Genomic DNA, 17,939 nt, shown 5'->3' with positions numbered 1-17,939 from the left:
ATCGTCTAGTGAAACTTGCCATTTTTTTTTGTATATTTTTGAGTTCATAATAACCTATAACATTTATGCTGTAATTTTTACTTCCATTCGTTTAAGATAAATATATTTTAACGAGAATTTAGGCTATATTCCTCTCATTCACGAATTAAATTGTTTTAGAAACTTATGTGGAGTCACTGGATACTATAAAGTGATTTTCCTTTAATAACTTTCGTTTTTTTCATGTCCTGGTAACCAGTTTAAAGACCTAAAATTATTTTTAATGTTTGAGAAAAGTTCGAAGCATATACAAATATATTTTAAGTGAAATGAAAATGCCATTAAAGATTTAAGATCTTGTGGACTGTCTTATACTCACGTCTAAGATATAAACATGAGTTGATGAAATAATCTTATGTAGACATTTTTTGATGCATAGCTCTGAAGCGCAAACTTTTACTAGAATAATAGAAATATTGGTTCTATAATCAGAGCTTTTGCATTACCATTTTCTCTTTTGGATCCATCACTGTAACACATCTGTGGTTACTTTTTAATTATGTTATTATTTCTCTCTGTTTTTGGATACATAATGTATCTAGAGTTTTCAAGTCTCCCAAAAATTACCCTTTTTGAGATACCAGTTAACTTTCATTCAAAAAAATTTAATTATAAACTCTTTCATTTCAGAAAGTTTAATTTGTTTTAAAAAATTTTATTTTAAAATTAAAAAATGTTTTCGACTTTGTATATCTAATACTATTTTACATTGTTTTTGAATTAGTAATTAAACATTTTTTTTTGAACTGACTCTGAGCCACTGCATCTACCTATTCAACAATGCACTATATGCAGATTGAAATGCATTGAATAGTTAATTTCCACGCATAAAATTAGCAATACTGTAAATATTTTGTTTACTTCTGCGCGAGGATGTAATGTAATGTATATCCTTCGTCGATAATGCAGAGCAACTGGCATAACAGCGAGCATATATTAATTTACAAATTCATTTAAAATTCAACTATATTTACATATTTGTGCTCCAATAAATTTATTTACAATGCGTTAAAAATTGCAAAATTATTTAACATCAATGAAATATAATTATACTTGTTCAATTTTCAAGTGGGAATAAAAATTTTTACAATTTTCTCGTTTTAACTATTAAAATTGCATAATTTATGAAAAATAAACCTTATAAAATAATATATTTTGTGGAACATGTGTTTTTCACATTTAAGCACACAATTTCCTCAAAATAATCGCAAACTCACAAGTTTAATGTAATAAGAAGATAGTAGAAATCTTCTTAGCACTCGACTTTTTTATATAAATATATATATATATATATATATATATGAATTTAATTATCCTCCTACAATTTCATTTTATGCAATATTAGAGCCTTAAATTTATCTTTGACCCAAAAAACTTTCACTTTATTCAAGTGAACATTATTTTTGCTCCTCTTTGAATTTCCCATATTAGAGCCAAGTTGAATGATATTTAATTAAACTTTCAGTTTCAAGCAGGCAAAGTTTATCCTTCGATATATAAGAGAAAATATTTTTAAAAGATTTTGTTTTTTTTTAATGAATTTGGGAAATGTTTTATTAACCTTAGTTCATTGTTAAATTAAACTGTCTTGTTTTTCATAATCTCAACTAATGTATTTATACAGGAAAAAAATCACAAAATTTTTTCCCGAGATACGGGTCTTCTTATTTTATGAAAGGAGCTCATAAAAAAAATTTCAGCCAAATCGGAGATCATGAGGTCATTTTTTACCAAAATCCGTCCGATTTGTAAAAAAATGACCCATAAGCATCTTTTCAAATATTTTTTTAAATTATATTATTAACAGTAAGTAGTTTTATATAAAACATTTAGAAGAGAATTATTTAATTAAATTTAAAAAAAATTATTATATTTATATATAACTGATTCTCATCTGTATTTGATTTTAAGAATCATTTTAATCTTAACTCGAAGTGCTAAGTGAGTTCTGTTCGGTTATATACAGGTTGTAACACAAGAGATGTACTAAGATCGCTCCGTTGGAATTTACTAAGCTCTATTTGGAGCTACTAACCTATTGATTCATATTGAATATTATTACTATTCTCTATAAAATTGGTCCAAAATTTGTAAAATATAGTATAAAAAACTAAACTTAAACAAGTTAAACACTATAATAAATAGGATAGAGCCTTAAGTAAACAAAACTTTTTCAAAGTATTTATTTTTAGTGAGAATAGATTAATTAAGATAGATTCTTCATTGATGTGCTGTCAAAATATTATAAAATTTAGAGAAATAAAAACGCTGTTATGATGTTCTGAAATGATAGCAAGGCTCCATAACTCGAAATACCAGTTTGCTATTTGCAATGTTCGATTTATAGAGACTTCGATTTAAAGAATTTTTTTTAATTGTATGTAATTTACTCTTTGAACCCTGTTGCACTCTATTCAATTCGAATTATGGAAAATTCAAGTTATAAAAGTTCGAGTTGTGGAAGTTTGACTGTATAAGCACTGAATAAAGAATTATTATGTTTTAATTGCAATTTAATTTTACCGATAAACCATGAACCATCAACAATCTATTGATCTATGATCTATCTATCCATCCATTTTGGTGATGATTGTTTGTGCCATATCAAAGTTCATGTATACGCTACTTTTTAAGTACGATTGTAAAGCTATAAGTTTTGATTCCAACTTGATTTTACCGATAAACCATAAACGATCAACCATCTATTGATGATATACAATAGATAAACCAAAGTTTTGGTGATGATCGTTTGTGCCATATCAGAGTTCATGTATACGCGGCGATTTAAATACGATTGTAAAGCCATAAGTAATACGGCGCAGAATTCCAAATCCCGTTTCTTTTACTACAGTCACGTTATAATAAGACCAGAGAATCATGTGGACAAACAATTTTAGCATATAAAGACAGAATTAAGGACGTTACCAAAAACCTAGAAAAATCCATTCCATATATTACAAGACAGTAAACAAAGAGACAATTTAAAACTGTGCGTCCCAGGCATACCGCGTGAGGATAGGATAGGATGAAATAGGATGGAAACTAAATTAGTCAAATGGGTTCAATACAACACATGAGCGAATGAATGAAATAAAAACGCTTTCTGATATGTAAAACAATAAATCTACGTTTATAAATTAAAGTTCAGAAATGAGATAGAATTGGAATGGAAAAATGTTTCAAGTAAGGAATATATTTTCATTATGTACTTAACAAATACTGATATATTATTTAACTCAAAATATTAATATATATTAATTGACTATGTTTGGTTTACATACCAAACAGTTATTTAAAAAGTTTGATTTTAGCATTAGAAAACAATCCCAACGCTCTATACCTAGAGAGATATAAAGAACTTTTGAAAAATGTAAGCAGTAATTATGTTAGCCTGAAGATTAATGATAGATACACTTTTGATAATGAATGTATTGTGAATTTAAAAGTATATAAAAATAATATTAAATTAAATATTCTCCGAATATAAATTTACTACATTCTAGTTTCATTTCGATATAAATTTTTTATTTTAAAATAATGATTACTTTTATGTTTTCTCTAAAACTTAGAAAAAGCCTGAACTGTCCCATTTTCTCACCATTAAAAAATATTTTAAACTTATTTTAAAACCATTTTTAGACAAAAATGTTAAAAATACAATTTATTTTTCTTTTTCTTTATAAATTTTGGTTAAAAACGCATTTTCCGGCACTTTATGTTAACTAAACTTTCCGTGGTTTCTTTATAAATCACATTAAAATTATGTGTATAATTTTCAGTGAAATTTGTTTTTTCCTTTATTGTTGAAAATATACTAAAAGTTATGCAAAGAATCTTCTTAAAAAGTTTTGCAAAATATGTTTATATCACATTATTTACAAACTTGTATGTGTACAACAATAAAATTTATCTGATATATTTACTTATCATCATTGAGATGGGAAAAATATGAAACATATGTGCACCGAATATCTACAAGTAAAAATCTTATTATTTATGTAAACATTTATTCAATGCAAATAAAAGCACCGATATAAATTTAATGATAAATAAATTAAAACAAAAATTTTTAATACTTGAAGGAATTCATATATATTTATATTTATTCAAATAATGAATTTATAAATATCTAAATTTCATTTAAGCAAATAAATAGTCTTGGCATAAATTCATTTGTGGTAAAGAAAGTAGGCTTTTAAATGTTTTCCTTGGTGTTTAGTATTTAACTATAATTTTTAATATTTACATTGATAATATATAATTGAATTATTTCCATTAAATTAAATTTTAATATTCTTATAAGAATGAATAGAGTGGGTAATGCTATATGTTTAAAACAATACCATTCTACATAACATTTTAATATCATATATAAATGGTAAAATAAAAAAAGCAATGTGGATACGAAATTTATAAATCCAGAATGAATTTAAGATACACATTCTTATACATTAATTTATTTTAAATTATAATATAAAAAAGAATATAATTAAATGACTTTTATCCTTACCCATTTTAATTTTTTTAACATAATTTCTACACATTTTAAAAAATGGAATTTTTTAAATTCTAACTTGCCGCTAGGTCCAGCTAAATATAATGCTAGACGATTTTTTTAATTCCTAAGAGCGCAATAGAGGTGTTCGTTTTTTCAGCAATGTAAGCTAGTTCGCTATCGCGATGCAGAAAGTTTCGACACAATTACTCTCTTCCTAATTTTCTAACATACCTATATTTAAAATTTATAGTAAAAGGGTTTTAGTATACCATTTAGCATCTGCTCAGTCTTTAAAAGAATAACAGCTACAACTTATCTTCTGATAAAGCCATAACTTCATCACCACTTTTGATTTTTATTAATTATTAACTTTACCAAGACGATACTTACATCATTAGTCGAAAATTTTAGACGAACTTTGTGAGATTCTTCCTCCGCAGAATGTCTGATCTGAAATCTCCAAAACTACTTCAGGACGTTCACAAGCGAATCGCGAATCGTACTTATTAAATACCTTTACAGACATGAGATTACGCCGAAGTCCGTAAAAAATACCAAACTAACTCTTTCGGTTTAGTCAACAAACCGGCAAAAATAAAACAATTCAACTTGATTGCTAACGTCTTTTAAAAACACCATTCCATCACTGTTAAATGGACTTAAATACTGACAGTAGTTACAAAGATAGTATGAGCAATGAACTATGTAGTGGAAATTAAATTAAATGAATTGTGTTCCAAAACGCCTTTGGTCAATCAAACCTTTCGTTGCTCCCAATCAAGCTAACATATCACAACCGTTGTCATATATTAATTGTGAACAACAATCAGATTGGAATGATGATGTTTCATGTAAATGGTGATTAGGAAGAATAAATTATAACATATAACGAAAAGTTGAGACGTTTTGAGAAAACTGCAAGCGATTTAGTACTTTGGCATTCAAATAACTATCAACAGTAAAAAAGAGAACTGTGGAGAAGTAGAATGCACATATAATTCTGATGTCATATTAGATGACAAATAGGCAGAGAATGATAAACAACTCATGAAGATGGCGACGATAACGTATACAGAAGTAGTGCATTTAAAGATTTTGGTGGTTGTCAGCCAGATAATCACCCAAATAAAAGAAGCGGGCTATGAAGAAGAATTGTAAACATATGACTTACAATGCTAGTGGCATATCCGGTGCTAAACAGTTGGAGAATGATAAACAACTTGAGAAAATGGCAACGATAACGTAGACAGAGAATCAGTACATTGGATTGGTATCAGCAAGATAACCACCAAAATTAAAGAAGAAAACTGTAAAAAAGAAGAGCGAATAGATGTCTAACAAAACGGGTAGCATATTGAATGACAAAAGATAAAGTATGGGGAACAACTCTTGAATATGGCGACGATAACATAGACAGGAGTAATGCATTGCAGTAATTAATACAGAATAAAGAGTTTTTAATGAGAACAATAAGCTTAGGTTTGTCAAACTTAACTTTTGCAATATCTTTATTGTTTTTAATCTTAACTATAGTGATAATAACTAATTTTAATTTATTTATTATGCTAAACTTACATGAAAGCTGTATATCCAGAGTGTGTAATAAAAATTAATGAAAAGTAAATGTTGATATAAGGATACCTGTTGAAAATCCCTCAATGTTCAGATTCTGTTTGTTTGTTTGTTTTGTGATTTAATTTAATTATTTTTATTTATGTAAAAAGCTTTAATTAGTGGTTTGGCTATTTCCACAACAAAACTAACTGCGGTTTTGTTATTTTATCTCTTAATGAAAACACAGCATTTTGTGGCCGTACTTGGTTTCAATTAAACTTTTTTAATATATATTGTTTTTTATTTAACAATTTCATGAAAATAAAACTAACAAAATATTAAATTTTATTCATTGGCAGAAAAACATTTTACCATTTTTGATAAAACAAAAACTATGATAAAAGTAAATTAAAATATTTATAAAAATTCTATAAAAAAATTCTTTAAGCAAAATAGTAAATATAAATATATCAAATGGCATGAAAATTGGACTTTAAAAAAATATTAAAATTTTTGTTTATACTTTATTGTTTTTTATTTCTTATTTTTGCGCATAAAAGTTTCTTATAAGTTCCGAAACTTAGAAAACCTGCAGTTGAGCCATAGGAGAAATACTGTTTGAATTTGACTTTATGCAGCGAATTCGCAAGGACATGGAAGCACCTTTAGCTGTGCAATGTGGAAGTATAACTTTATAAATGTTTGCACATCGGAAAAACCATAAATAACTAAATAAAACCTTTTAGTTTGGAAATTTGAAATATTTTATTTTCATATTTTTAAATGAAGAAATACTTTTCATAAAATAAAATGTGTAAAATATTAAAATGACATTACTACTACGAATCACTGATGTAAGTACAAAGATACATATATATTGTATTCCTACATGATTTCAACTTATATAAATTAAAATAAGAACTTCATATAATTTCATTTGAAACTATAAAATAGTAGTAATTAAAATATTTTAATATTTAATGTTAAAACCAAAGTTTGTTTCTAAAGTTTTATAAAGCTATTTTGCATATACAAATTATTAAATAATATATTCCTCTTCCAACACATAATTGCTTGAAAATTTTATATTTGAATTTATTAATAATTTTAATTTAAAACAATTTAATTTTATATATATACATATATAAAGCCATTAAATTAAATATGCACATATTGACATTTTCCATTAGGTTTACAAATTCCCAAAATCATTGTAGCAAATATAGTCATTTTTAATTTTTTAATAGATTTTATTTTAATACAAAAGTTTGTTCTAGAATTTTGAATATAAAAACATTCCACATTTGTATACTCTATACTTAGTAAAATTTTGGTAAAACTATTAAATTTTTAAGTAAATATTTGAACTAATTTTAATACTTTAATGCAACATTCCCAAAAACTTTAAAATAATATTTAAGCCATATGTAAATGAACTATTAAAAGTTTTTAGTATAAAAACTCGTAAAAAATGAATAAATGATTTAATGATTTCAAGCTTTTTTGAGTAATGAAATTAATTTAAAATTCGTGTTAGTAAATAATTTAACAATAAACTATATTAAAAAATCTTTCAATATTATTTACTACATCAACTAAGCCAGACATAGAAAATAGACAAAAGCACAAAGTTTTTTAAGAGCTAAACTGAAGTTAAAACTGAAATAAATATTAGCTTTAGCTTTGCCGAAGCTCGCAACATCTCGTAACCCCTTAATGCGGTACTCAAATCTTGACAAACCTAACACATAAACCCTTTTTACACGTTTTTGTGTAGTGGATATAAAAATATAAAATTATTATCATTAACTTTAGGCAACTCGCACTGCGATCTAAAGATCTATTGACCCTCCTTTATAGATTCAGAGTATTTTAATTACTTCAATAAATTGTGGTGTCAAACTTACTTTTCTGAGTAGATCATATGATATAAAATGTTTTCCTAAGTTTTTTTTCGCTCATCATTAACATCATGTAAACATTATCATCTAAACATCATTATGCAACGTCATAATCTAAACATCATCAACTAAAGATTATCATGCAAACAACATTATCTAGACATCCTCATCTAAATGTCATCTAAACATCATCAATGCGATCTAAAGATATATTAAACCTGCTTTATAAATCGAGAGTATTTTAATTACGTTGACAATATATGGTATTGAACCTACTTTTCTAAGTATATCATATGATATAAAATGCTCTCTTAAAATTTTTTTTTTGCTCATCATTAACATTATTATTATTATCATCACTTAAACGTCATCATCTAAACGTTGATGATATGATATATGATATACTTGATATGATATACTTTTCCAAGTATATCATATGATATAAAATGTTCTCCTAAGATTTATTTTTGCTCATTATTAACATTATTATTATCATCATCACTTAAACGTCATCATCTAAACGTTATCATTTAAGTATCATTATTTTAATATAATTATCTTAATATCATAATCTAAGTATCATAACCAGTGCATCATCATCAACGGTGCCAGACAAGTTCAACAGCCCTGGTAAATTATTTCCGTACAACCTTCTCTATATCTCATCTTCTTTTTAAATTAATGAAAATATATATATATCTGCCTTCTAAATCATAGAATGGTACTGGACATACAAACAACTAAGTTGCTCTTTACCCGGCAAGTTTATCCTACATATCATCCATTCTGAATGGATGAAAATGTATTTGTTCTTTCTTAGCTAAAAATGGTATGACACTACATATAACAAGGCTGCTCTTAACTAGACAAGTTTGTCTACCATTTTATTACCAAAAATTCCAACAAGTCCTAAAGCTTGTAACATAAATCAAGAGTTTGGTCAAGTATATAGAGCTTATTAAGACACTTTATCACAACTTTTGATGGTACTTGATAACAGTTAAATGCCCTGATAACTGTCTGTCTATCATTTGGGATAACTTTTCTCTGAATCCTATAGTTAACGCATAACTTTCTGCCTAAAAATTAATTAATTAAAAATACAATTTGGCTTTACAGATTACCAAATGCTTCTACCTTAATATTTGCAGAAAGTAATTCACCTTAAATCATTTTTTTTTAAATGTTTTCTCATAATGATACCATTCACATTGCAATTCGACATCAATAAAAATGAACACATAAAAATTATTCTATCGAACTGTAACATTAGTAACTCCCAAAGGATTTTAATAGAAAAAGGTTACTAACAAAAATTGGAACATAAATTTTAGTTCATATCTATGTATATCCAAATTACAAATATTCATTTAAATAGACTTAATACGCAGTACAATAATGACAATTGATATTGCACTCACCAACAATGTCACCAATAGAATAAACCTAGGTCGACATATGAAACTCAATGATAGTCGAGTTGGTGCATAAGTTGCAATGAAAGCAAATATTGCATTCAGCTGATAGCACTTTTAGCTGCATGAATCCGAACACCTTCATACATAACATGGAAACAAACATAAAACTGTTGAAATTGTGTGTTGTCTACCAATTTCATGTTGACACTCTCTGGGGAAGCATAAATATGTATGCCTCTCACCACAGGTAACCAAATTCCGAACAGCGCAGTATTTCTTTTTCCTACAACTTCAAATGAAACAAAACTGCAATCCTACACCAAAACACTGGAACTGAAGTGGGTGAAGTTCGGAGGAACCAAAATCTAAAAATTTTCGGTAACACAAATTTGCATAAATATTCGTATATTTCCAATTTAGTGAACGTTATTTTAATGATTGCAGTACAGTGTATAGTACCACAAAGCACCCAAAAGGTTTTATAAATTCAATTTAAATGTTTTTAGTCGCTTACAGTTGATAACATTTTCTTTATAAAAGATTTATCTGTAAATAAAAGTTAAATATGCAATTTAAAAAATGCAATTAAAAAATTTAAAATAATAAAAAGTATTACGTATATTCAATGTCTTAGATTCCCACCCTCAAGACAGTAGAAGACCGGAGTTCCCGCGCAATACTTGGAAAAGACAAACTGAAACCGAATTAAGACCCGCTGGAAAAAGTTGGAGTCAAAAAAAATGTCTTGCATTAGACAGAGTTCAATGGCAACTATTTGTTACGACTCTATGTTCCATCTAGGAATAAAGGGATGAAATATATTGATATACAATATAATGAAATTAAATTGGGAATATCTCAAGGTAAAATATCTCTTTGGGATAAAGTCAGGTAGTAATAGTAAGAAAATGATCACTACAACGCTAACGGTGCAAAATGGGGAGTACTTCACTTTTTCCTTCTTATTTAAAGGCTTTAGACCTTAAAGCAAATATAACGGGACTCCAAACATTTACAATAGTGTCAAGGCCCTTATGGATTTTTCTGATGCGTGTACCAAAATGCAGTACAAAAAACATGTACGGATAATTAATCTTAGATTTTTTCCAAAAACCACTCATGTTGGAGTAATTTTACAGTGATGTGAATGTCGTAATAAATATTCAAATTTCATGAGTAAAATGGTGAGAACATAAACATAGACTCAGTGGGAACAATACATTTCAAAAAATATTAAAATTGCGACCATAGAGAAAAAGAAACCAACGAAGACCGTCTGTATAAACAGGGCATATACAGAAATAAAAGATAATATACATCACAAAATATTCAAAGCGCAAACTTGGATAACCAGAAGTCAAGGAAGACCGCTAGCATAGACAGGACATATACATAGTCAATGAGGACAATACTTTTCACAAAATATTAAAAACGCAACCATGTTTACAAGAAGTCTAGGAAGACCGCTAGCATAGACAGGATATATAATTAGAGTCAATGAAAACAATACAAACTATTTCAAGTGTAATCCTGGAGAACAGGATTAAATCTCTTGATTTAAATTGCAACGTCATATACACAAACACAATAAAGATAATACACTTTACAAAGTATTAAAAGCGAAACTATGGACAACAAGAAGTCGAGGAAGTCCGCTAGCAAAGACAGGACATATACACAGACTCAAAGAGAACAATATATTGAAATTGCAGGTCTGGGATACAAGAAGTCAAAATACACCACTAGCAAGACGATAAAACAATGGATGGATACAGCAAGCGTTACCCTATGAGACGGTTTATGCCCAAGTCTGATTGTTATAATCCTAATAAAAATGATGTTCGAAAAAGAACAAATCTTATTAATAATACTTATGTTGTCATGATGTCAATCACACCAATTAAAATAATAAGTTTTCAATATTAGAATTGCTTCACATTATTAAATAAGTAATTTTAATAAAGAGCTTTGAATTATCTCTTGCTTTAAGATATTTAATTATTAATTTAATCCATACATCATATATACATATTTATATTTTGTTATTGTTCAAGACACAATCAACTAATCACGCACAGATTGTTGCAAACGGCATTCGATATTAGATATTTACACAATTGATGTGAAAATTATTGCAATTAGTCTAGACGGGTGACAGTTGCTTAATTTGTAAAGGACCACCATAATGATTAATTGCAGATACATTTGATGTAAGCATATTTTGCTTACTCATAAATAATAATTAAGATAAAGTCACAGGTAGCAAATATGAGTGATTATTATTTGTAGATAATGAAATCATTCAACTTAGCATTAAATGCATTGTTGAAACAATATTATTTTATAAAAGAAAATTGTTAAATCTAAAATAAAATCTTAAACACTTTAATCTTAAAGAAAAACTCGCAACTGTATCTGACTTCATTAAAAAAAATGTTAGTCACACATTGCGTGTACGACAAGCAAAACATTTCAAAATATCACACTTACATAATTACACCCTACCATACATCCCTACATAACAGTTGTATGTTAAGCTTGTTAACTGATGCAGTGTGGTTGCGTCATATCCATAACATCATTCTTAACTCGTTCAGGATGTAGGTAAACACAAGTTTACAAACCAATGTCAAAAAGTATCTGTGATCATTTTTGTATCTTTCAGTTCTTATTTTGCAGCTACCAAGTTTTCGTGTTGTTGCTAAGTTGCCAAAGTCAAACATTTTGTACGTTGACGTCGTTATGCATTGTTCCGTTATGCACTGAAGTCAAGGGATTCTGGAGATACTCAGTTACATATAACAACTCGGGATGTTAACAAAATCAGCTTCGAGTGGAAAACGCAGAAAATAGCCAAATAAAGTGCATTGCACTAACATAAGTCAAAAATCTATTTCGATTTTTAATTTAAAGTTTTTTGATTTAAACTTTAATTTTTTTTAGTAATTTATATATTGAATGTTAGTTTATTTGTAAAAATTAATATTAATACCTATATCTATATATAGCAATAACAATATACTATATATGTATTATAACATTCGGAACATTGATATAATGCTGACTGGAAGTACTGAATTTAATTATAGTGAATCAATTACAATATAAAAAATTGTACTTTTATTAACTTTAAAGACTTTTCACTGCTATCAGTACACAAACACTGAATATCCAAATGACCTGATCTGACCTGATTGATTAACACATTCCACCTTTGAAGTGTACGAATTAATGAGACCGGCACCTATTCCAAATATAAAACTTCTTAATAATTAATTAATTATTTGTTGTTTACATTTAAAAATTTTTTTTTATTACAGAAATGTTTTTTCATGTGCTGAAATCTAAGTCGTCGACTATTCTATCTTCTATGATCAAAATTGATTTTAAAACTAAGAATCCAAATCCATCTTCGAAGGTATAGTAACTAAACAGCGATCATACCCTACTTGGTAGTAGAACAAAGCTCTACTGCCACTAAATTCTACGAACCATGACTATCAGACTAATTCTAACATAATTGTTTAAGAATTAATGACATAAATATATATATATGTATGTTTATTAAAAAATGACTTGAATTCAATATAGTAAGCTCAGTTTTTGAACATACCAAATAAAGATTTGATCAAAATAAAACTCTGTGTATTTGAATATTTAAAATTTAAAAAATTAGCAACGATTTAATTATATTATGAAGACATCAAACCATTTATGAAAGGAAAGTAACCAGAAATCGCTAAATATACCAGAAAACAATTTATAGATTTTAGACGAATTTTACTTTATAATAGTTCTGACCTAATTTAAGACCAAAAATATAATGAATACCAACACTAAACCATTGTATTGTATAAGACATATATGAAAATAAATCTTTTTTGTTTGGTTTTCTTATTATTTTGTATTCCTAACCCTTCGGAAAGACGTTTAAGTCTTATGAAAAATGGGTTGATTGAATCTATAACGAAAAGTGAATTCCGAGAAAAAACTTATTGTCATATCAAAGAATACTTATAAAAAGTATTTCGAGAACTTAAATGTTGCATTTATTTAATTTTTAATTAAATAAAATTTTCATAACTGTTGGATAGAATATATTAATATAAAAATCTTAAAATAAAAATATGGATTATTGAAAAAATATTAGCACATGTCAATTTAAATCAACTGTTATTGTACTTATTCATAAAAAAATAGTTGACTTGATTTTCCAAACACATTTTTCTATGTTCTATATTTATTTGAAGTCTTGCAATCCTGTTGTTTTCTTATATATTTAATTTTTTTATTTATATTTACTTATATTATTTATATACATATCTCTAATTATTAGTTTTTTAACTACCCAAACTAATACCAGCAAATTGAGAAAATTTAACATGAATCATTTAACCACACAACTTTATCTTTAATACTTGTAAGATACAGTAATTATTACATGTATTAATTAAATTTATTAATTAAATTTATTAAATAATTTCTTACCTTATTATACATATATTGAATTAGAGTTTAGTATCTAACGGCACTACCATCTGTTTGAACTCTGCTACTTGCTAATATTATAGTTAGGAAACCTATTAATAACTTTTTCACAACAAAATGCTGAAAAAAAACATAATTTAAGTATTATTTATCAAGAAAGTGTATTGAGTACTTGTTTTCGTGTCCTTTCCATAGTATTAATATCTTTTAACAAATATAGTGTATAGTTGTAAAGAAAGGCAGCTGCGCATAATCATAAAGCCATTCATATGTATATTGTTATAAATTTAATTAAAATATTAATTATTACAAATTATTAACCACAAAGAATAAGTGTAAAATAACACAAACTACGATCTTTAAATAAAAATTGAATAATTATTCATTAATTAATCAACAGTTCCCGACATCACCTCTTCCGTATCTGCAGTTTAATGTCGCATAATTTTTGGTTCAAAAAAAAAACTTTCAACATTTGCGTTCGAACATACACGAACTAAAAGTACAAAATGGAAGTACTAAAAGTAAGAAATGGAAGTACTAAAATCCGAACAACATATGTTATGATAAGTGCCTTGAGTGGATAAGATGACAATAATGGCAATTAGCACTATGAGTATCAAACGAGTGCAATTTTTCGTACCAAATCCGCATAAAAGTGTTCAAAGAAGTTTTTTTTGTGTAATTATGTTATCAAGGCACAATATTTTTTAGAACTTATTGTTACAATGACAATGTATTTTTAATATATATTTGCTACATGATATGGAAATGGATATATATTTTAATATAAACATCATCATAAGAAACATACTAAATTTAATTTAGTTTTATAGTTTAAATTATTATTAATTTTGTTCTAACTTGTGTGTCCTTATAAATTTATACAAGTGGAGCTTGTATGATATTATGTGTATGAAGAATAGCTGAATTTTTTTTTTTAAATCTTGTCACTAACTTGCACTAATAAATCACCGAGCAAAACACAGCCTGTGTTATAGTTTCTGTCTGGAAACGTATTAAGAGTAAAGAGAACCACCCTCTAATAGCCATTTCAGAGTTAGAAGTTCTAAATTCATATTAAAAGAATTATATAACGCACTAAGTGTAAGGAAATTTACGAATTATGATCGAGGATTAAGTACAACAAGGAATGACAGCGAAGTATGGAGGATACATGAAGAGTTAAAAAGTTATTAGTGCATGACATTTATATATAGAATTTATTAATATTAATTTATGTTAGATCCTGATCCTGCTAATGACTCTGAAGGAGAGTCGAAATATAGAATATATTAAAAAATTTTAAACAAATGTTTAATTTTAACAAAAAGTGACCTATAGCCAGATATAAAATATATAAAAAAATATATAACATAAAAAATATATAACATTATAAAAATATGCCAAAATTGAAAATTGAATTAGTAGTTAAATTTAAAGTATACAACTGTTATTTAGCAAGTTGTATTTGCACCTATTACAATCTTAACTTTGATGTTTAAAATTAAAAAACTCTCACCGGCATGAATGGTAGACATCAATTTTTGACACGACTAAATTCATAGAAGTAGTAAACATTGTTTTATTCATTGTCTACCTTTGAATCATAGTATAACTGTGTCCTCGTCGGTAAATAAGGATGGCTCAACTTTAACATCATTTATAAAGCAAATAGTATTATTACATATGACAAACCATTAAATTACCAAAAAATTTTTGTTTCAAGTGTTTTCTTGAGTTTTTGTTACATCACCTAATTAGTAAGTAAACCCTAAAGTTGAATTAGTTGTGCCATAAGCAATCAGCTGACTTATTTTATTTTCAATCTATATAATAATAATTTTCTACAATGTCAAAATTTTATTGAAATTAATTTTATAAGAAATTTGATATAAATTTTTCATGCGAAATGAATATTAGTAATAAACTTCATTGAAAACTAAGCTAGCGACTAATTCTGCCGTTAACAAGTAGGGGTAACCTATTTTAAATCAAGTTTAATTAAATTAATTTAATTTATTTGTATTAAATATTTTGCCATGTATTAAATAACTCTCAAAAAACTATTGTATCTATAGTAATTAAGTGGATTATGAACTCAAGCTTTTCTAATATGACTGGTGTATACAAAAGCAAACATTTGATATTATTCATTGTGAATTTCAATAATTTGTCTGAACTATTGTGAATAATTAAACGAATATTGCACAAAAAAAGCTATAATAATTGTGTTGTGGGATTTAGCTACAGTTTTAATTCGGAATTCGTTGAGTTTGGTTATAGTATGAGTGAGAAGAAATGGACAGCTATTACAAGGAGATTATGTTAAGAAAACGCATTTCTGAATGTTAAGTGATCGTACAAACTAATTGGCTTGACAATTATTGTGGTGAAAAAAGTTGGTAAGTTATGGAATAAGTACTTATATAAAAACTAAAATTTTGTCACATATGCGTAACTTTTTATATAAGTTTAAGAAAGTTTATTTTTATTATATATAGTCTTAAATTTTTTAATTAATTTGAATTGTGGGTTATTTTCATTTAAAAACGTACACAATCGCTTCCATTTGATAAAATTTGTTTATAAATCTAAAATAATAAAAATTTTATTGAAATGTTTCCTATTAGTCTGTTATAAGCCATATATTTTTATAAGCCACATATTTTCTATGAGTGCGAGAGAGAACAGAAGCATCTGTGGCGCCATTTTTCTTTTTCGTTATTTGCTACGTGTGAGACTATAATGGAATAAAGACCCGAAAACAAAATAATACTCTTCACACCACGTTCTTTGTAAAAATGTGTGTATATTATTATATATATAAGGAAATTCTTTAAAACGTATTTTCTCCACGTTTCATGTTAATTATTAATTCTAATCAAAGTTCTAATCAAAATTTATTGATTCACACGCGTTTTTCTCCTTACGAATTGCATAAATGGGACATGAGAATAACTGTTCATTCATATGCCGTTATAATCATTTTTGTTGTCTCTTTCTGACTTACAAGAAACAAATTTGAGATTGATTTCTAAAAAACGCTGTATGAAAGAATACGGCATTACTTGATATAAGGAACGCGCAAATATTGCATCTTAAATTTTTGTACATTTTGAGGTTAAAAGTTTTGACATTTTTTTAGCTTCTATCAAACAAATATATTTTTATTCTTTTGAAAACTTTAGTTGGAAAAAGTGGTAGCAACCTGAGTGTTATAAATTATATTTAAATAAATGGTCTTTTTTTTTTTTGGTTAAAATTAAAAGACAATTAATTGAATTATTTTACGACGTGGAAAGCATTTCTAATCAAATGTAAGTTTTTATTGATATCGCCAGATCTAAAAGAAACTTCGTGAAATTTGTGTAATCATAATCAAAATTTTTTAAAGTAGTAAAAAATAATAATCCTATATAAAAATGGGCAATAGTTTTATTATTAAAATCTAAAATAATACAGATACTATTCGTCACAGCTAAAAAAATTTCGAACTAGTTAACAAAAAACTTGCTGATGTAGCCTCTGCTTAAGGTTTGTCCATGAAAAAAAATTTCGTATTCATTTTATGGTTCTAATAGATTTTTGACTTAATAAATATATCTTGAAGGTATAAATGTATAATCGAACGCTTAAGATAATGGAACATAAATGTCAAAATCTCTTGAAATTTATAAAATCGGAATTGAAATTCTTAATAGTTTATAGCTTTTTGGCCTAAAATCTGCTAATTTCATAACTTTATAATGGGCAATATAGAAGAAAAAATATTGCCTATATTAATACCTACTTCTGAAAAATAGGTATTTGTAATGTGGCGATCTATTGGCAGTTATATGCGTCGGTAAAAACAACAGCCCCTAGATACTTGATTATTTAAAAAAATATACTTGCCGGGAATAATCGTAAAAGGAAAGTATTTTGTGAAGATTGCAATTTTTTAAAAGACATACCGACATCATGAGGAATATTCCGCTCAACATTTTCAAACACTTCTTCAACATGCTTTTAGAAAAGAGTAGTGGCGTGGTTCTTGTA

The 17,939-nt window shown here is 26.8% G+C and overlaps 1 protein-coding gene across 7 annotated transcripts in view; it reads left to right on the top strand.

Moving 5' to 3' along the window:
• The window catches only part of LOC119678961 (peroxisome proliferator-activated receptor gamma coactivator 1-alpha-like), a 67,957-nt gene that overhangs the window by 45,678 nt on the left and 4,340 nt on the right, over positions 1-17,939 (top strand). For 4 of the 7 annotated variants that reach the window (XM_038091092.1, XM_038091093.1, XM_038091090.1 and 1 more), the window contains exon 1: positions 17,167-17,218. The exons of 2 other annotated variants lie outside the window; for them this stretch is intronic. The gene's annotated coding sequence lies outside the window, so the exon portion shown is untranslated. Of the gene's footprint in view, positions 1-15,808; positions 15,878-15,979; positions 16,304-17,166; positions 17,219-17,939 lie in introns of those variants that run through there. One more of the 7 variants, XM_038091087.1, reaches the window with a different exon arrangement.

Source organism: Teleopsis dalmanni, chromosome 2, assembly GCF_002237135.1.
Source record: "Teleopsis dalmanni isolate 2A chromosome 2, ASM223713v2, whole genome shotgun sequence".
Taxonomy (NCBI): Eukaryota; Metazoa; Arthropoda; class Insecta; order Diptera; family Diopsidae; genus Teleopsis; species Teleopsis dalmanni.
This window is presented reverse-complemented; position numbering and strand designations above follow the sequence as displayed.